Raw genomic sequence first — 19,383 nt, forward strand, 5'->3', positions numbered from 1 at the left:
ACATGTCAGAAAGCCTGGGGAATTTACCCCGAAGCAGACGGACGTGGCCGCCACATGGGGCAGTATGGATGTAGGACTCGAATCCAGCCATGGTCAGGGTTTTCTTAGCAGAGGGCCCCCCTGATGGCTCTGCTGGGCAGCCCTCCCAGGGAGGTCCCAGCTCCGAGGAGCGGGTCTGAGGTGTCTGAACATCCATGTGACTATCAACGACTTCGGATAAATCTCAGCATGGGACACCATGAAACTTCAGATTAAGAATTCAATGTTGGCCAAATGCTGACGTGTGAATTATATTTTTAAGCTGTGACTTCCTTCCTGTATGTTGTGGCCAATGCATAAGCTGGGGGAAGGACAGTTGGTGTCTCTCTACCAGAGACGTTTCCCCAGATTTCTGGGCAGATTCTTGAATCGACAGAAATCTGACAGTGCTGAGAAGCAATGTAGCCCCTCCAAGCACAGGCTCTCACGCCCAGAGACCGAGTAGCAAGCACATCCATGCATCCATCCGCTCCTATTTGGAGCTGAAGACTCTCGAACAGTGGGGAGGTCATTTCTGCCTCAGCATCTGATGTTCCACAGCTGAAAGAGGAAGTAAAATTGAAGGCAGGAAGGCAGCATTTTGAAAATACTATGGACTTCACGGAGAGTTAACCAAGCAATCTGTCTCTAAAACCTCCTAAGAAATTGTCGCTGGAAATGCAGTGGGTGGCAAAGACCAAAAGCAGCACCGAACTCCTGGCCCAGAGGAAATCCCTGGTTCGCTGCTTCCCTGGGAATGGTTTTTCATCAAATGGTGTTTCAAACATCTTTCTCTAGATGATATTCACCAAGAGTGGGAAACTGGGCTAAAGCAGCTTGTTCTCTGTCCTCAGATCGTCTCGTGTTCTTTCCCTCTCCTCTCTATTTGCGAGCTCTGTTTGGCTTAACTGTGTCGAACCTTCGGCCTCTGAGCTCATGTGCAGAACTAGGTTAGGAGGGCAAAGTGTTGGGTTAGAAGGAATTTTTTTTTTGCCAGTGATTTCCCAGGCACAAGATTTCCTTTTTCTCCTTTTTGTTCTTCTTCAGAGGGGAGCAAGGTACGTGGGGTGAGGATATGCCGGGCTGCCTAGGCAGGAAATACTGTCCCATGGCACAAATTTAAAAGAAAGAGATTTTAGAAAATGGTAACGTATTTTGAATTACTTCTTTCATTTTGTTCCATGCCACTGACTTCTTCGTGCTTTGTGGTTGTCCAAAATGTTGCTTGCAAATCCCAAAGTGAGCCCATGAAGCTGATGTTAGTGGCTATGCTTTTCCTAAAATGCTGAGGATTTTTTTTTTTTTTAAGGTTAATATGTTTTTTCAGTTGGTCAGAAGATATTTAGAGACCATCCCCTGGGTGCATGGTGATGTAATGGGTCTTTAGGGATAACAATTAAAGAGCAGGCCCAGGCCCTGCCCAGCTGTATTTACAACCTTTTGCAAAGGGAGGACTCAGTGTGGAATGAAAGGCCTCACCCCAGAGCTGGTGGATTGGGATGTAGGCAGCGGACATGGAAGAGAAGGGTCCCATCGTGGGTTCTGGAAAAAAATAAAAGGACGTGGCTCAGGCTAGTCTGCACCTCGGAGAGCCACAGGCAGGGAAGGGGGGGCATGAGGAGTAGGGGATCAGTGACGAATGCACGGCCATTCCAGCCCGGGCTCTCCCCTCTCCTCTCTGTTGCTACACGCTTCTGTCCAGTCCAGTCATCCAGCTCCTGTGCAATTCCGCACAGCACTCTCTCAAAATGGAGAGGCTGTTGTCATGGAAACAATATGGCTTTGGAGGAAGTCAGACTTGGGTTCAAATCCTCTGTCTGTGCACAGTTACAATGTTAGGCTCTATGTTCCTTCCCTGTGAAATGGGTGCACCGAGACCTACCACTCAGGGTACTGAGGAAGACTAAAGTAGGTCACGTGTGTCAAACACAGCGAGGTGCCTCGCATGGGACAGATGCTCAGTGGAGCCTTGTCCCTCAGCCCCCTTAGGGGCAGCCACTCACAGGGATCTGTTCTCACTCATGTGTGGGTGGAATAGATAGGCCATTGAGTCTGGCTATGTTGCTTTCCAGACGCGAGGTGCCCCCAGCTCCCCTCTTCCTAAAGAGGAGATGATGTCATCACGTCGTCGTCAGGATTGAAAAGGGAAAGCGATACAGCTGGCTGCCATCTTTAAACTTCTTTGTAATATGCCATCCCCGCACCCCGAGGCACCCCCCCACATGCAGCTGTCTCCCTGTCATTGCCTTCGCAGGAGCCCCATCGGGTGCCTCAGCCAGGTATGGAAGCTGCTTTGAGGTTCCAGGGGACTGTCGCTTCCAAAACAAGCCTTGCTTCACTTTCCATTTTTACAACTGCCTTCACTGTTGAGCGTGACCTGATTTTACCTGAGAAGCCAGTTCGGGATAGAGTTTCCCCTGTGCCCTGATCAAGCCTCATCTGTCAGAGCGGCTCTGCCCTATCACACTTGTCCCACCCCTGCCCCTCTCCAGAGCTTGTCTTGCAGACTGAAGCATGATTCGAGCCCATGAAGGAAAAATCAGGCTCAAGAAACCTAAGAGAAAATCCGAGAATAGTCTGAAGAACTCAGTGCTCAGGTGTCAAGGGGAAATGACCTTGTTTCATAAGGGGCAGTTACTGCTAGCCTACTAGCATCATTGTCGATCTAGTGGACTTCACATGCGTAGGGGAAGAAAAACAATTTCCCTCTTTCCTTCTGAGTTCTTAGCTGAGACCTCTGTAATCAAAGACAGATTAACAAGAGAAAAACAGATTTTTATTAACATGTCTACCTCATGTATATGTGGGAGATGCCCAGGAACAAACGAGTAACTCAAACAAGTGACTTGGAATTCAGGTTTAAAAGCCATGTTTTTTGTTTTTGTTTTTTTTAAGATTTTATTTATTTATTTGAGAGAGAGAATGAGTGGGGGGAGGGGCAGAGGGAGAAGCACACTCCCTGTGGAGCAGGGAGCCCTACTCGGAACTCAATCCCAGGACCTTGGGATCATGACCTGAGTGGAAGGCAGATGCCCAACTGACTGAGCCACTCAGGCGCCCTGTTTTAAAAGCCATCTTAATAGAGAAATAGGAAGGAAATGTAGGCCTCTTAGGAGAGAGGAAATGATTTTTACGAAAGACAATGGGCCCTTGAAAGAATAGATGGGAGGTATCATAGTTTGTGACAAAGTTTGTCTGGCTGTGGGATTGACTTCTAGGCCCCCCTTCTGTGACAAGAGTCAGTTCTCCCTGGTTGATGATGCTCCTGGGAGGAGATTTATGACAACTGAGTTCCTTTTGGAAGATCTGTCTTTAGGTAGATGAGGGGAGTTCAGAGAAAGCCTCTCCCTGCATTTGCCTACAGCTCAAAATAGTCAATACACCAAAGCAGAATATTTGGGGCTGACATGTCCTAAACTCCTAAAGTCCTATTTTGGGGTGGCATATTCTATTATCCTCCGTGTGCAGTCACTGATTAAAGATTACAGACACTTCTGAAGAGAAAACCAGGAGCACCGTTTGGGCCCACTGAAGGGAAAATAAGGAATCTGCTATCCCTTTGCATAAGCTGCTCCATACGACTTTAATGAGGCACTTTCAAGTGGATAAGAGTCAGGAGAATAGAAAGATTTCACTGGTATTTTGCACAGTGGAGTGTGAAATGCCAAGTTTTACTTTACTTTACTTACATATCCCTGGCCAAAACCCAAAGGAGGAAAGGAGTAAATGGCCATGAGGAAGAGGGGTTTGATTATCAGATGCTTAAATGTGGCATGATAGCGTTCTACGAAAGTTTTGAGACATTCAACATATGTTCTCTTTGCTTCAGACAGACCTGACTAGAAAACATCTGGGGACGCACACAGCAGTGCTACATGAAACATCTGTGTATAAATCATACACGGTGCTGCTTGCTCTTTGTTGGCTCTCAGCTCTGTTCCCACCCTGCCTGCCCTTCCTTCTCTGGAGGGGCTGGAAGCCTGGGAACTACACCTCCCCAGCCAGCTGGCTTCCACTTAGGTTCTACCCATTGGGAGGCACTGGTGGGAGACGGCAAGGTAGGTGGAGGGAGAAGCCCATTTTTCTTCTACTTCTGCTGCAGGCTTGGGTGGAGGCAGCGGCTGCAGCCCGTGAATGTGGGTTCGTGCTCAGGTGGTGGAATTTCAATAGCAGTGGGGGCAGGGGGTGCTCCTGCTGCACAGCATTCCCGAACTCTGGCTCTGGTGCAGGGACAGGCAACTGTGGGTGGGAGTTCAGCCCCCCTCCAGCTTCCTGAAAGACGGTCCAACGAGAGTAGTGGAGCAGCGGGTATACCAGCAGTCTCAGCCACAGAGCAGTTGTGGATTCTGGATCATACCATTTTTTCCTGGACTCAGTCTGCCTTAGGATGGTAGTAGCTTCCCGCTGTTACTAATCTCTGAATGATCTCAGTTCCTTTTTTTCTCCTCCAGCCCTTCACATTTTGTTAGCTGTCCCTCTATTTAAAATTCCTATAGTAGTTTCTTCTGACTGGACACCTGACCAATACATACACATATAAACTAAACCCAAAAATTGAAGGCAAATTGGGGCACCTGGGTGGCTCAGACGGTTAAACGTCTGCCTTTGGCTCAGGTCATGATCTCAGGATCCTGGGATCGAGCCCCGCATGGGGCTCCCTGCTCATCGGGGAGTCTGCTTCTCCCACTTGCTCTGCCCCCTGTCCCTGGCTTGTGCTCTCTCTCTCAACTCTCTCTCTCAAATAAATAAGTAAAATCTTAAAAAAAAACGAAGGCAAATCAAAGTAAAATTTCAATGTGTTTAATCCCCTGCTCCACTTGCATTTTGGAGTTTACACAAAGGAAGGGATAAGCAAGATTTTACCCTGAAAATACAACAAAACTCAGTTCCTTGTCAGATGTCCTGCAGCCTCCACCAAGCAAAAGAAGTTAGCACAACAAGTATTTTAAAACAAGAAATTTTCCTTGAGGGAGGCCTGTCTATAACCTGTCTTCAATGACATTAATAATAGGTATGCTCTCACCAAGTGTTTTTTAGATGTGAGGCCCGTCAAATATGTTATTTTATTTAATTATCACAATAACTCTAGATTTTAGAAATTTATTCTAATTCATAATGAGGAAAATTAAATATTTTTAATGGCACTGGTTGATTGTTTAGCAGCTACATACCCCTCTCTAGGATGCAGACTCTTCACCATGTGACCTAGCCATCCCTCCCATGCAGCAGCCTAGTTTATTTCTTCACTCCCCAGACTTCGTGATGCCTCTTGTGACCTACTCGGCCTAGAGAATGTACCAGAAGAGACATGCATGTGAGTTCCAGAGCCCAGGCTCAAGAGGCCTGGCAGGTTCTGCCTTCATTCATTTGGACCACTGTCCTGTAATGTCTATAAATGCAGCATGTCTGGCCCTACTGGAGGATGCGAGGCCATGTGAGGAAGGAACAAGATGCACCAGCTTACGGCCAGTACCCACTTCCTGCATGGGAGTGTGGCCATCTTGGCCTTTCCAACAAGTTGCCTTTCACTGAAGGCAGCTGCCTGAGCAAGCCAGGTGAAACTAGACGAGGAAGAGCCAGCTAACCCACAGACGTATGAGAGATAAGAAGTCATTGTTTTCTTAGCCACTAAACCTATAGGCAGCAACATATAACTGATAAAGTGCCATTTGTTGTTTTTTGCACCAAGCATCCATCCTACCTTCATTTGCTGATAGCACCCCAAATCCCTTTTGTTGTACTTGCCAATAGGATGCTTATCCCTCCCCTGGTCAAGGGGCAGGCATGTGGCTTGGACTGGTCCACTTGGATGCTCTGTCTCTGGAATTTGATTCATGACCAGAGGGAGGAAAATTCTGGGTGAAACTATTGAGACCTGGTTTCTGCTATCAAGATGCTTTGGAGCTGCTGGTTCTTATCCATTCCATATTTTAGCCTGAATCAGTTTCTGATGCTTGTGACCAAGTACCCCCAAACTGATATACTGTGACAAATTAAGAAGCTAGCTCTAAGTCACACTGCTGTGAGTAGCAGCACTGCAACTTGAACCCACATCTGTCCCATCTACCTCCCACCTATCCATGTTGTCTCTCCAATTCCTTCTAATCCATTTTCCTCACTCATCTGAGCATCTTGAAGATGCCTGGCCTTTCTCAACAGGTGCATAGCTTAGAAGGGCCTATGATCCCACTGTGAGCTATAACATGACATCAATATTGGATCTCTCACCCAATGACCAGGTGGTAGTAACCACAGAAGGGGCTTTTTAAACTGGAGAAATGGTGGGGTGCCTGGGTGGCTCAGTTGTTAAGCGTCTGCCTTCGGCTCAGGTCATGATTCCAGGTCCTGGGATCGAGCCCCGCATCGGGCTCCCTGCTCTGCAGGAAGCCTGCTTCTCCCTCTCCCATTCCCCCTGCTTGTGTTCCTGCTCTCACTATCTCTCTCTCTGTCAAATAAATAAATAAAATCTTTAAAAAAAAAAAAAGTAAAAATAAACTGGAGAAATGGTGTGTTGGGCACAAAGTAGTGGATTTTTTTTTTTTTTTTTAGATTTATTGAAGTGTAATTGATACAGAGTAAAATGTACAATATTTGATGCACATGTTTAAAGTGTACAATTCGTGGGACGCCTGCGTGGCTGAGCTGGTTAAGTGTCTGCCTTTGGCTCAGGTCATGATCCCGGGGTCCTGGAATCGAGCCCCACGTTGGGCTCCCTGCTCCGCGGGGAGCCTGCTTCTCCCTCTCCCTCTGTCTGCTGCTCCCCCTGCTCATGCTCTCTCTCTCTGATAACTAAATAAATTAAATCTTTAAAGTGTACAATTCAAGAAGTTTTGTCATATGTATATACCCACAAAACCATCACCACAACTGAGATGGTGAACATCCATCTCTACCAGAAGTTTCATTTCCTTGTACCCTGTTGTAAATCCTCCCCCGTGTCTCCAGTCCACACCAAGTAACCCTGATCTGCTTTCTGCCATCATAGATGGGTTTTCACTCTCCATAATTTCACATAAGTGAAATCACACATTCTGCATTTCTTTCTCCAGTTTCTTTTACTCAGCATAATTTTGAGAGTCATCTGTGCTGTCATATATCAATAGTTTCCTTTATATTGCTGAGTAAGACTTTAAGGCACGTATATACCACAGTGTGTTTATCTGTTCATTTGTTGAAGGGGTTATTTCTTATTTTGGGCTATTGCAAATAAAGCTTCCATGAACATTCATGTACAAGTCTTTGTATGGAAATATGCTTCCATTTCTCTGAGGTAAATATCTAGGAGTGGAATGGCTGGATCGTATAATAGGTACATATTTAAATTTTTAAGAGACTGCTGAACTGTTTTCCAAAATAGTACGATTTTACACTCCCACTAGCAGTATATGAGGGCTCCCATTCCTCCACATTCTCACAAAACTTGTTGCATTCAGTCTTTTAGATTCTGACCATTCTAATAAGGTGGAATGGTATCTCATTGTGGTTTTAATTTACATTACTCTAATGACAAATCTTGTTGAGCATATTTTCATATAATTATTTATTTATCTTCTTTGGTGAAGAATCTGTTAAAATATTTTGCCCATTTAAAAATTGCATTTGTATCCTTATTATTGAATTTTGAGAATTCTTTATATGTTCTGGATATAAGCCCTTTCTCAGATGGGTGCTTTGAAAATATTTTCTTCTATCCTGTGACTTGTCTGTTTTCATAGCATCTTTAGAAGAGCAGATGTTTTAAATTTTGATGAAGTTAAATTTATCAATTTATGTTTTTAATGAATCACATTTATGGTGGTTTATCTAAGAGATCTAACCCAAGATCACAAAGATTTCCTTCTAGAAGTTTTACAGTTTTAGGTTTTACATTTAGATCCATTTTGAGTTAGCTTTTATATATTGTGCAAGGTATGGCTTGAGCTTCTTTTTGCACATGGATTATCAATCACGCTGGCATCATTTAGAAAACAGTAGAAAGATAGAAAAGACTCATTCTCCATTTACTTGCTTTTGCATCTTTGTAAAACATTGATTCTCTATATATGTGTGGGTTCCTTGTCCCATCTCAACTTGCTCTTCTGCTCCTTCAATCTATTTGTCTATCTTCATGCCAAAATTGTACTGTCTTGATGACTGTAGCTTTATAGTAAGTTTTGCAACCTACCCATATTAGTCCTCTTATTTTTAAGTTCAGCTCTTTGTTTTAAAACTTGTTTTGACTATTCTAGGTCTTTCGCATTTCCATAAAAATTTTAGAATCAGCTTACTAATTTCCATACACATACAAGCCTGCTGAGATTTTGATTGGAATTTCATTGGATCTAGAGGCCAATTTTGGGGAGAACTCTCAGTAATGTTGGATCGTCTTTCCATGAACATGGTATATCTCCATTAAGAGTTTCTTTAATTTCTCTCAGCAATATCTCAAAGATTTATTTATTTATTTGAGAGAGAGAGAGAGAGAATGAGCAGGGGGAGGAGCAAAGGGAAAGGGTGAGAAAGAATCTCAAGCAGACTCCCCGCTGAGCACAGAACCCAAAGTGGGGCTCAATCTCAGGACCCTGAGATCATGACCTGGACTGAAACTAAGAGTAGGACACTCAACCAACTGAACCACCCAGATGCCCTTCTCTCAGCAACATTTTATTGTTTTCAGTGGACAGATCTTTTGGAGTTTTGTCAGATTTATTCTTAAATATTTAATATTCCTGATCCTATATTAAAGGTGTTTTTCTTGTAATTTCAATTTCAACGGTGTGCTGTTAGTATGTAGAAATGCAACATTCATTCTTAGTAAAACAAGAAACAAAACAACCCTTGAAACTCTTAGCAAACTAAGAATAAAAATGTCCTCAATCTAATAAAAGGCATCTACAAAAAAGCTAAAACTGATACCATATACAATGATAAAAGACTAAACTTCTCTTCCAAAGACCCAGAACAGTAGGCATATCTGTTCTCATCACTTCTATTCAACATTGTAATGTATATTGTACTGTATCAAGACAGTGCAATTAAAAAAAATCATCTAGATTGTAAAGGAAGTAAAACTGTATTTATAGACAACATTCTCAGCATAGCCCAATGGAATTCACACAAAAAAACCTACTAGGAGTAATAGATGAATTTAGCAAAATTGAAGAATACAAAATCAATTGCATGTGTTGGTTTCTGTTTTGTTTTACAGCTATTGCTGATATATATGAAGTAATGGATACTAAGCAATTCATTTTTACTGCATCTTTACTTGTACATTTGTTCTTACACTGAATTTATAATTTTTATAATCTTAACCATTTGTAGATATAACACTACCTAATTTGATTAGTAAACCCAAGTAGAATGAAAATATATCATACTTAATGCTGACAGTCCAGAAGGCATACTTGTTTTTACTAAACCAGTAATATCAAACTAGTCTTGTTTATCAAAGATTTATTCAAATTGCATGAACGTGAAAAACATTTGGATTAGTATCTATATTTCTGAGAATTTTAGGAATATTTAAATTATATAAGCACTTTAAAAAAAACTTTAAGCTAATTTGAAGAGCTCCTTCACAGGATTTTATAAATTAATTTGGTAATACCATCCAGAGGTAGAAAAATACCACGTATACATACAGAGGCATATATATATATAAAATACAAATGGAGAACTTGTAGTTTTCATTCCAAAACCTTAGCCATGAGTCAGGTAAATGCAGTAATTCTAAACTCACTGGTTTATATAAATAGTTGGCTCTTCATCTTTGATCTACTTTATAAATTTTTTTAAATCTGAATTATGTTTCTGGCAGATGGAAAAAGTTAAAGTTACCTGTTTAATATGAGGGCTAAGGCTTTCCACCAATATTTGTGGAGGAAACTTGGAAGATTTTCTTTTGCCCTGATACGTAGTTGCTTTTGGGGGGTCCTTAAGTTCCTTGAGAGCCTCTGATGGGGGACAGGGGTTCTAAAGTGCAAGTGACTGGGAGCTGAGGGGCTGGAGTGGGAAGGGGAAGGTCTGGCAGAGTGGAAAGAAGGATGGAGGAGGTTGGGGGCTTAGAGAGGGACATAGGAAAGGATTCAAGGGAGCTGAAGGGAAGATTGAAAGTGGTAAAAGAAGGAAGGAGGAATGGAAGTGACAGGAAAGGAGAGGTCTTAGATGAGTCAGTCTAGAGAAGCCACCAAGGTTCCAAATTCTCCTGAGTGAAATCATGGCAACAAGAAGTAAAGGGGAGAGAAGTAGCATGGTAGTGATGGAGCATATAGTCGGGAGGGATTTAAGAAGGATTCAGCCGACTGAGAAGTTCCTATAGAAAAAGCAGGATCAAATAGAACGAAGAGGCACAAAGAGCCAGGAAAAAATTTCTAGGCCAAGCATCAGGGAGTGAATCCCCACTAGAAAGAAAGAGCCAGGAAGGATTTCCAGCCCAGCAGTTAAGGGAGTGTATCTGCGTTGGAAATAAGGAGACAGGGAAGAATGGCTAGCCAGAAGGTACCTTTCAAACCAAGAAGCCTGAGACTAACCCAGCCTTGGAGAGTACATTCAGAATCTTAAGAATCAAAGTCTGTCCTTACCATGATTCAGTGGACTGCCATCAGGAGTACTGGCTGAGGAGCTGGACTCACCAATGGGTCCTCAATCAGTGAGTCAAGAGTGAAGACAAAGGTTTCAAAGATGCGCACTTGGGGTCCTGGGTGAGAGGCCCAGGGGTCCAATGGGGAATCCGATCCTGAGTCATGGTACCATCACTGTTAAAGAAGAAATTATTCTGACGCTTGTTAAAATGGTAAGGATGATTTACTCAGGACTATTGTCATAGGTGTCAAGACTATTACAACAGGGGAGATAGATGGGGCCCAACTCTGAACACACAGCTGGAGATTTATAGCCAAGGAATTGAATGGGGGTTTGAAGGGTTGGTAGATAAAAAATTACTAAGAGGAGACACCAAGGGTAGGGGGAATGCTTGCTAACTTGACTTAGGATTTTGCTGAAGGCAGGCCACAGTGGTCAGATATCAAGGGTGGGGGAAATCTCACTAAAGCACTTAGCAGAATTTTTGCTATAAATGGTCTAGGGAGGCCAAAGACAGGGCCCAATGCCGAGGCCCAGTCAGAAAGTGGGCTCAGAGGGGCCTGGCTAAAGTGTGGTCAAGAAGAGTGTCTTTGCCTAAGGCACCCCCAGTGTGGTATTTATGATGGTGTTTTGGCTGGTGTTAACCAGGCTGATATTCTGAAACTTTCCCGGCAAATCAAAAACATCAGGCCACGTTAAGAGTTGCGGAAAGAAAATGTTGAAATTCAAATAAATTGCTTGAGGCAAAAAAATCACTTCTGTGGCCTAATTGCACGGATGAGCCTGTGAAGGAACCAGCTCTAAGCCTGGCTACCATCACCTTCTAAATTGGGTTGGTCCGAGGAGCAGGAGTGAGGAGACAGGCCTATTTGTCTCTGGGCAGATTCTGCCCAAGACTCCAGACCATGGCAAGAAGAAAGATAAGACTCTCTTAAGGTTAGATCCCAAAGTTGTAACCCCTGTCCCTGTCTGGGCTCTGACTAGAAACAATAAAATGCCCTAATTTACAAATGCTATAATGTCCACAATGAACTTCCAAGAACTTCAGCATAGGCAGTGTGGTATCAGTCTCTGGGTTTTTAATCGACACTGAAGGTGCAGGTAATGTCGAAGGACTCTACTCAGGGATGAAAACACACTTCGGGGAAAGGTTGCTGGAATTTGAAAGGTTATCAGGATGCCCTTGCTCTAGAGGCGACTATAAGCACGTCCCCGCTCTTCAATCCCTGTAAGAACCAACTGCTTTGTTATTTAGCATAATGGATCTTAGAAGTAACGTTCATTGGCGACATTGAAGCTGTTCAAAATACGTAAGTTGGTTGAAAATACTCTATCAGACCCTCCTGACCCTACTTAAGCAGGGTATTACGGTCTAGAGAGCCTAGTTGATAGCGCACGCCCTTCCGAATGCTGTCTCTGTCTTAGGGTTTGAAATAGACATGTATCCAGAGCTTGTCGGAAGTTTCTCCCACCTGATTGACTAGACGTTGGGCTAAATCTTGCTGTTAGAATGTTGTCACATCTGCCTTCAGTGAGTCTGTTATGCAAGGAATTTGTCAGAGAGCCAGTAGGACAGAGAACTGTACTTCATTGAGTTTACAGAACTGGTTGTACAACTTTTTTTGCGCCTGCTGGCTTCCAAATGTTTATTTTACGGCTGAATTCGGCCTGAGACTTGCTTGCATTGTAACAAAACACCTGGTAATGAAGTTGAGAGAACTAGAGCCCTCACCTACTTCTCGTGCAGGCCCACATATGAAGGTCTGTGTCCCTCAGTTTTAACAACTTCCCCGAAGCTCTCGGGCTCGAATAAAGCCGGCATGTATTGTTAGGGACCTTTGTTGTAGCAGGTGTTCTTATATTTCTATGACCCTGCATAATGGCTCTTCACCATTAAACCCTTTTATAGTAAACCACCTCAGCTCATTTATTAGAGGGACTCATAAAACTAACTAAATGGTACTGAGCTAGGGGGTGAGTGAAAAGAGCATGCTGCCGCCTCCAGGAACCATTTTTTTTTTTTTTAATGCCTGTGTTCCTGTTTATATGTTAATAGGTGTGGATGAATCAGTTTCAGCTTTTTGAATGATACTAAAGACCAGGCTGATGTCCTGCAGCCCGCAAAAGCCCCATAAAGGCTGCCGTTTGTCCCCTCTGGTCCGAGGCCAGGGTTTTCTTTACATAATTTCAAAAGGCACAGAAAACCTCCCCCACTCCAACTTATTTTTACACCGAGTCAGTTATTTTATTTGTTTGTCCTTTTCATATTTGTAGGTGCTACCGCCCAGGCTGGGGTGCTTCTCTCTCGGCTCCCAATGTCACATCTTTGTCGCACCCGTACACCAGCGCGTGACTATACACCTGTGTTGTTCAACTTTTGTTTTGCCCAGTAAGAAAACGCTTACTTCTGGCCGTTAAGTACACTGTGAAAGTCCTTTTGGGAACCCTGCAAATAAAATAAGACCATCAGGAGTCTTTAGACTTATTAAAATTCCAGACTCTCTAAAAACAGTATTTCCTGTCTAATCTTCACGTTAATGAAATGATCAACTGAGAGCCAAAGCATGATTGCGGGATGAGCTCTTCTGGACATTATCTGCATGGCGTTTAGAATAGCCAAGTCATAGTCTCCATTAACTTGTCGATGTGAGATTCCCAGGTTTCTGATATGTATATGGAATGTGCAAGCGTACACACACCTCAAAACAGCAGAGAAATCTGACAGTTCCACGTCACTACAAGGAAAAGTCGTATCCTCAGTTTAACTTTTTTTTACTCTTGGCCTTGAACTTAGCTTTGTGGCCACTCTGAAAACAAAACCAACATGATTATACAGTCACACAAAATCCTCATGTGTTGAATGATTCCACAGAGGTGTTACTGGACAGCAAAGTTTTCAGAAAGGGCCTTTGCTCTCTGTTAGTGGTAAAAAAAAAAAAAAAAAAGTTTCCTTAGGAGGGCAGTTACCTCTTTAAAAGCCAGACGATGGGAACGGGGAAGGGAGAGGGCTGTCTGATGGGAATTTATGCCAATGGAATGCAGACGAGTTTACTTATAAGGTCTTGTGCTTGTTCAGCTGGGAGCGGTGCTGTTCAGGGAAGCCAAGGAGATTGTGTTTTTTTGGACTCATCAAAATACAGTGATCATTCTTTCATTAAAACTTGTGATACTTATCATTAGGTTCGATGTAGTAGAATGATTCCTAGGTTTTGTATCAAAACTCTGGGTCAAAGGACGCTTATTTAGTTCCTTAACCATTCTTACCTGGAGCTTTCCTTAGTAAAATGGAGATTAGCATCTCTCACCTAGCCGGTGAGCTAGGGCAGCTTAATCAGAGGGGTAAATGAAAGTTCCTATGCTAGTACCTGGAACATAGTAGATCCTCAATAAAGGTTAGTGTGCTCAGTCTTGTCTTAAAATCAACAGTGTAAGTGTACTCTGTGTAGAGACTTATTTTTAAGATGTTTATTTATTTGTCAGACAGAGAGAGAGAGAGAGCACAAGCAGGGGGAGCGGCAGGCAGAGGGAGAAGCAGGCTCCCTGCTGAGCAGGGAGCCCGATGCGGGACTCGATCCCAGGACCCCGGGATCATGACCTGAGCTGAAGGCAGACACAACCAACTGAGCCACCAAGATGTCCCTAGCCTTAGTTCATTTTTATGTTTGACTCCCAGTTGTAAAATCTTTGAGGGTAGGGACCTTATCACTTTTTTTTTCCTGAAAAACTAATAGCAATAAACATAAAGAATTGATGTGTATTAAATTTTTATCACATGAATTACACCAACTTCCTCTTACCTCTGGAGATAGCCTGAAGGTTACCCGTATGACTCAGTGTAGAAAACCCCTCAGTACTGAGAATGGGATAGCTGAGCTCAAGTTAGGAATTTAGGGAGTAATAGAGAATTCCCCTCTCCATATTTAAGTTTGTAGAATCCCTTTGTCTGTACTCTTCGGACAGAAATCAGAGTGCAAATAGTGTTTTGTTCAGCACCAAATCAAAACACAGGCTGCCTCTTTGCTTCCACTTTTAACACACTGGCACCTGTGCAGGAAAAGAGCAGAAAAGGAACATACATTCTTCAGGCTTCCATGGCCCCTTCTGTGTTCATCGGTAAACTGGAGTTTAGAGAATCCCCATGCTGTGCGTACAGAGGCGTGCGCATAACCGACTCCTCCTTGGGTACTGGCTGGACCAACAAACAGTATGTTACACACTGTCTGAGGTCTACATGGTTGAACTCAGGTCTGACAAAATATCTCGTCTTATGGGCTCACCCAGAATCATCTTAGGGTCAGGAAAGCAAGTAATAGCAGCTCTAGATTACTGACACCAGGAGTATCCACGTTCCTTTGCCTCGACCAACTGGTCTCCCTCAGTGTTGTAGTAACTAGATTTATTCTGGTTCATAACGGCATCGGTTTTCTATCTTACTCTTTAATATAACTTCCTTCACTAAAAATGAGGTTGGGAAAGTATTTTGAAGTTTAAATACTTGAACAGGCCCTCAGAGTCAGAAGGCTCCCAATATTTCTGACATTCTTCCTTCCTTTCTTTTTTTTTTTTTTTTAAGATTTTATTTATTTGACAGAGAGAGACACAGCGAGAGAGGGAACGCAAGCAGGGGTGAGTGGGAGAGGGAGAAGCAGGCTTCCCGCCGAGCAGGGAGCCCGATGCGGGGCTCTATCCAAGGACCCCGGGATCATGACCTGAGCTGAAGGCAGACGCTTAACGACTGAGCCACCCAGGCGCCCCATTATTTCTGACATTCTTTCAGTTTTTCCAGAATCCATCTCCTTTCTCCATTTACCCTGTCATCCCATTAAAACATATTCTCAGGTCACCTGACTGGCTCAGTCTGAAGAGCATGGGACTCTTGATCTTGGGGTCATGGGTTTGAGCCCCATGTTCAGTGCAGAGATTACTTAAATAAATAAACAAACTTAAAAATATAAAACATAATTCTCTGTTGACTCCACTGTCTTTGCCTTGGAACCACCTAGCCTAGGGTATGGTAAACAATTTTTGATTACATGACTGTCAACCATTCATCTATCCATTATTCAATGATTCCAGCTTTTCTGTGTTCCTACTGCATACCACTAACTGAATTTTATAGATGAGCAAAACTGAAGCTCAGAGAATATATAACTCAACAGATCTAATTTCAACATCTAACAAAAATAAACTGGCTGTAGTCCACCCATAATTATGGATCATTTTACTCTTACTTTCCCAGCTATTCTACCCAATTAGCTGCCAGTGTTACCCTCCTAAATATCTTTGTCTTTATTTTCTCTAGGTCAATATACCATGAATTCAAGAGGAGAAGAATAGGTTTGAGATTGGAGATTGGGAATATCGGTTCAGAGTGGGCCAAGCCTTAATCGCAAGGTCTCCTATATTTTTAATGATACTGTAGGGAAGATAAACCTTTTTCTCTACCCTCCTATACTCAGTAGCTGGACGACCAGTGAATTAAATTGGCAAAAGACAGATTAACAAGAAAAAAACCAGATTTAATTATGTAAAGATGCATTGGCGTTCACAAAGAAATGTGACCCAAGGAGGGAGTGTTAGTATTTGGGGCATATATACCATTTTAGGCTAGACAAAGGAAAAGGGGTTGGGGGCATCTGTTGGTAATTGATGGGAAGTTAAGGGAAGGAAAAGTAAATAGGGCTGTAAGATTTGTAGTTAAGATTTGTTATGCAGATAAGAGTCATCTCAGGTGCTAAGAGTTCTCTCGGGGAGTTCTCTTCTTGATAGGAAGAGGGACACACCTTTATAAATGGAAATTTATATCCTGCTTTTAGACAGGGAGAGTGGAGAGAGCTAATTGCCTTTAGCTCAAAACAATTCTTATGCCAAGGTGGCATATTTTGCGGCGGTGTGTTCGGTTTTCTTCAGACCCAAGAGTGTGAATGTGTAGCATTACCTGCTTGGTATTGGTACACAGCACCTCCATTGTTATTTCTCTCTCCTGCAAGGGTATCAGCTCCTTAAGGGGAGGAGAAGTGGTTTCTTTAGTTTCATGTTTGTAGTGCTCCCTCTTAAAAGCTACTCTTTGTTTAGCACCCACAATACGTCATGTGCTTTGTATACATTCTCTCCAGCCCCTTCAAGGTAATATAAAAATCTCTGTTTTATAGATGAAGAAATTCAGGCTCAGTTAACTGACTTGCTGAAATTATTGAGCACATTTTAGCAGAGGACTCAGGACTTGTTCCCTAGATCTGTGTATTAGTCAGGATTCTCTAGAGAAGCAGAACCAAAAGGTTGTGTGTATATATAGAAAGAAATGAATCTGAAGGAATTACCTCACAGGATTACGGAGGCTGGCGAGTCCACATCTGCAGGGTGAGCCAGCAGGCTGGAGACTCAGGAAGGAGCCACTGAAGTAGTTCCAGTCCCAGTCGGCTGCAGAATTCCCTCTGGGGGAGGGAGGGGAGGGTTCAGCTTTTGTTCTAGTCAGGCCTTCAACTTTTTGGAGGAGGCCTGCTCACATTATAGAGGGCAATCTACTCAAAGTCCACTCATTTAAATGTCAATCACATCCAAAAACACCCTCACAGAAACATCCAGAATAATGTTTAACGCCTAAACGTAACTATCACCATCTGTTAACAGCCCATTCCACATTCGCTTCATTTTTATCCTACTAGGTTCTTCTGAGCATGGGTTAACTGGTGACCTTGAGTCAGGTTCAAGCCATGCACACTAATCGTGGGTAAAGCTTCCCCATCTCATGTGAAATGGATAATCAGCTCTATTTAAAAGGTCTTTATTTACAAAGAAAATCTTTAAGGGATTTTCTGCCTCCTGAAACTTAAAAAGCAAATCTGATACGAGTGCTCATAGGGAATACAGACATTCTCTAAGCATCCTAGTGACGGAGCCAGCTTGAGGGACCTCCAGGCAAGTTTTAGAAAACCATCTAATACAAGGAAGTAAACAAGATCAGAAGAGAGGCTAGGTTGTTATACTTAAGCAAAGCCATTTTATTCTTACTTTCTGAAATATGAGAAAAGGAGATTAAAAGTAGGCTGATCACAGACGGGCTAGGAATCGATAACATGTGTAGGGAAGTTTCCCGGAAGTTGCGGTTATATTTTAGCTTACTTTATTTAATTTTTTAAAAGATTTATTTATTTATTTATTTGAGAGAGAGAGAGAGCGCAAGAGCATGGGGGAGGGGCAGAGGGAGAGGAAGAGAGAATCTCAAGCAGACTCCACGCTGAGCATGGAGCCTGACACAGGGCTCGATCTTACAATGCTGAGATTATGACCTGAGCTGAAACCAAGAGTTGGTCGCTTGACTGACTGCGCCACCCAGGCCCCCCCAACCCCAGTTTACTTTAAATAGCAATTTTGCAAGACTATACTTTCAGGGATCATTTCTATAGTTTGTTAAATAGCAATTTTGCTTTCAAGATAATTTTAAAATTTTGATTAAAACCAAAAATGAGGGCTTTGAACAAACGCATTCCCCAGTCTGTGAGACTAGAAGCTGCGAGTAAGGTCAGCAGGAATGATCAGGGAGGGGATGTCCAACTAAAGAGGAAGATTGCAAATGATCGGTGACAGAAAAGCTTTGGAAGCATGGTCTTGTCTTTCTTTTAGCCAAAGGGCCCTAAGTGGAACTCGATGGCCCAAGGCATCCAACCTCTTATTTATTTTTATTTTTGTATTTTTTTTATTGTGGTAAAATACACATACAATTTACCATTTTAACCACTGTTAAGTTACAATACAGTGGCATTAAATACATTCACAAGGTTGTACAACCATCAGCACTATTTTGTCATCATTTCTGTACCCATGGAAAGGTGACTCCTCATTCCTCCTCCTTTTAGCCCCTGGTAATCTCTGATCTACTTTTGGTCTCTAAGAATTTGCCTCTTCCAGGTCCTTCACGTGTGCAGAATCATACACTTTTTGTCCTTTTGTGACTGGCTTCTTTCACTTGGCATCAGGTTTTCAAGGTTCCTCTATGTTGTCCCGTGTCAGAACTTTATTCCTTTTTATGACTGAATAATATTCCATTGCATGTGTACATGCCACATTTTGTTTATGCATCATTTCTCAATCTGACTTTTAACCCTGGAAACATTGATCGGACTTGAGAGCCATGCTGCAGACACACAGAATGAATGTCTCAGGAGGATGCGTATGCCCAACTGGTACGTACGTGATCAGTACAAGTCATCTCACAAGAGACTTCCGTGCATTCTCAGTGCTAGTTACTAACCAACTTCATATGAGAATTTCCAATGGAGTTGTTCGCCAGTGTTTGGTCATTTGAGCCTCACGTGGGCTGGGGAGAGCAGATAGGTGAGGAAAGTGAGCTGTAGAGAATTAAGTTGCAGAGAAGGAACTGGAACTCCAGTCTCCACCCCATAAATCCTGCCCATTTCCTTCTATTCTAACGAGTCCATTTATCTCTCCCTGGAGAGTATGCCTTCGAGAAGGAGGAGGGCACAGGGCTTTGCTTTGCTTAGCTGAATTAGCGGGCTAAGAAGCCCATAGCCATTTCAGCCCTCTGTTTATGTGAAAGCTTGGATAGCCCCACCCGGGACAGAATTACATTTCTAATGGAACCTCGAGGGTCCCACATCATGCACATGAGTGTCTAGGACAAATGGCTGGGCTCTGTCCCTGGAGATGATTATCTTGTTTTAGTCTGAAAATTAAAATTGATGTTATGGTCCATCTGGGCACATGTGGTCTTCTTTGACATGGATGGACTTTCCTGTTGTGAGTTATTGTGAACTGGCTCATCTTCAGAATTCAGAAAGCGGG

The 19,383-nt window shown here is 43.0% G+C and overlaps 1 pseudogene; it reads left to right on the forward strand.

The window, feature by feature from the left end:
- The first annotated feature begins 17,956 nt into the window (after positions 1 to 17,956).
- On the forward strand, positions 17,957 to 18,085 carry LOC116638057 (annotated as a pseudogene).
- Positions 18,086 to 19,383: the final 1,298 nt, after the last annotated feature.

This window comes from Phoca vitulina, unplaced genomic scaffold (assembly GCF_004348235.1).
Source record: "Phoca vitulina isolate PV1807 unplaced genomic scaffold, GSC_HSeal_1.0 scaffold15, whole genome shotgun sequence".
In the NCBI taxonomy this organism is placed as follows: domain Eukaryota; kingdom Metazoa; phylum Chordata; class Mammalia; order Carnivora; family Phocidae; genus Phoca; species Phoca vitulina.